Source organism: Echinops telfairi, unplaced genomic scaffold (genome assembly GCF_000313985.2).
Source record: "Echinops telfairi isolate 266 unplaced genomic scaffold, ASM31398v2 ScPeMD7_4;HRSCAF=17, whole genome shotgun sequence".
NCBI classification, from domain to species: Eukaryota; Metazoa; Chordata; class Mammalia; order Afrosoricida; family Tenrecidae; genus Echinops; species Echinops telfairi.
This window is the reverse complement of record NW_022103900.1, coordinates 5,937,194-5,939,435: the sequence shown is the minus strand read 5'-3', so window position 1 is coordinate 5,939,435 and position 2,242 is coordinate 5,937,194. Positions and strand designations below refer to the sequence as shown.

Sequence of the window (2,242 nt, the reverse complement as noted above, 5' to 3'; positions counted from 1 at the left end):
TGTGTGTGTACAGAGGGAAAGGTCTGTGAGGGGAGAAGGTACTGCTTGTAGACACACTCAAACAAACAAACAACCATACAAACCCCTAGTCATTGAGTTGATTCTAAGCCATAACAGTCCTATAAGACATGGTAGAGCTTCCTCTGCGAGTGTCTTTTCCTGCAGAATGCCTAGTTCAAACTCCTGACTTTGTGGTTAGCAGTTCAATCCTAGGACTGGAGGGTGTAGTTATTTCTGTTGAAGAGCAAATATTTAGAATTTTAGACAAGTCTTAAAACCCCTATCTCTGCCCAAATGCCGCCACGCCGCCATCATGGACACCAGCCGTGTGCAGCCCATCAAGCTGGCCAGAGTCACCGAAGTGCTGGGCTGGACCGGCTCCCAGGGACAGTGCACGCAGGTGCGCGTGGAGTTCCTGGACGACACATGAATTCCACTGCTCCGGCCGCTCCATCATCCGCACCGTGAACGGCCCGGGCGCGAGGGTGACGTGCTCTCTCTGTTGGGAGTCTGAGCGAGAAGCTCGGAGGCTGCCCTGAGGCTGCTGCCGGGTCTCGGATGTCTGGCCGACCCCTGGATCAACAGGGATGGGCTGTGACCATTCAATAAAGCGTTTATATTGTATGTAAAAAAACCAAAAAAAAACACCCGTCTCTTCAACATTGTGCCTCTTTAGGGAGGAGACTACTTTTAAGTCTTTTTCTTCTCAACTGTTCATAGGGATCTGGATTTTATAGGCCAGAGGCATGCATGTATTTGGTACCAGAACAGTATTCATAATGGTGGGATGTTTGTAGCCCCCCCACGACAGGAAACTCTGACGATGACTTTTTAGACCAGTGTCCGGCAGCGATGTACCACTTGGCGCCAGACCCGTCCTTGTTGTTGGAGATGGTTTCCATGGGTGGACTTTTCTAGGGCAGCAGCATGTCGGTGGAGTCAGACCTTATCTCAACCTACCTCCTTTAGGTCTGGCCCTCAGCCCTGGTCCCGTCTTAGGATGCTTGGTGGCACTGTTAATGTACTTCCATGGTCCTATTTTAATGTACATGATAATGTATGCATTCCATTGCCATCAAGCCAATTCTGACCCATAGCAACCCTATATGACATGCATTTTGTTTGGCCTAGTCCCAAGCTCATCGGACTATCGATTACTTGCTCTTAAAGGTTTAGTCCAGGCAAACATGCAGCCATTTTCTGTTTGCTAGAACCCAGATTTTCAGAAATGGGACGTCTGAAGTACTTTTACCAGCTTTCTCTCCTGCCCTGGCTGTGTGTGGCACATGAGAGGGGTTATGGAATGGCTCCTTTCCTGTCCTTGCCTCCCTGATTCCCTGTGGTGGTTGTGGGACCGTCTTTGGAGTTTTACTCTCTGCTCTCTTTCTCCCCTGTTACTTTTTTCTCCCCTTTAAGAAAGACCCTGTTTCATCCAGTTGCCACCAGAAGAAAACAGCCCTGGAAGATTTGTGCAGAACAGGGCCTTATCTCTCTCATACTCAGGTGATGCCCTTCGCCGAGATTGTACATTCATACTTAGATAGCTCAGAAATCATTTTTTCTCGAGCAAGAGCCTCCCAGAGAATGGCAAGGCTTGTAACTGACATCCGTTGATGGCTTCCAACAGACTGTCCAGTAGCTTGTCTTAATTTGAAGGCAAAGGTAATTGAGCATAGCATCATTAGGATCATAGATATGAAAATACAGTTCATATTAGCTGAGAACATTACATTTATGTAATTTCCCCTTGTGCCATGAGGTGGATTCCAATTCATAGTGATCCTATCTGTGGTTTTCAAGACTGTGAATCTTCACAGGCACAGAGCGCTTCAGCCGCCTTTCTTCAGCAGCGGGGCTGGCGGGTTTGAGTCCCTGACCCGGATATCCGCAGTCCAATGCTTCCACTGCAATAAAACACCAGGGAGGGTGGGAGTGCTCATGTGCACCACCAAATTCCTTTTGAAGGGACTTGTACCTGCCGGCAACTAGCTGTGCTTCTCCAGGAGTGCGCTGTCTCAATATCATCTGCAACTCGATTGCCAGGCAAATGCTTTTAAAACCCTGATTTCTTTTAAAGCATTGATGGAGAACACCTCCTGGTGTCCCTAAGTGGTAAAGAGAGTTTGTGTTTGACTATTAGCCTTAAGATCTATGAGTCAAGTCCACCCATCAGTTCTGTGCAAGAAAGCCCTGATAACCTATTTCCATAAATATTACAGTCAAAACCCCCACCTCCACCACC

General features: G+C 47.9%; 1 pseudogene; it reads left to right on the top strand.

Moving 5' to 3' along the window:
- The first annotated feature begins 313 nt into the window (after positions 1–313).
- LOC115872353 lies at positions 314–539 on the top strand (annotated as a pseudogene).
- The last annotated feature ends 1,703 nt before the right edge of the window (positions 540–2,242 follow it).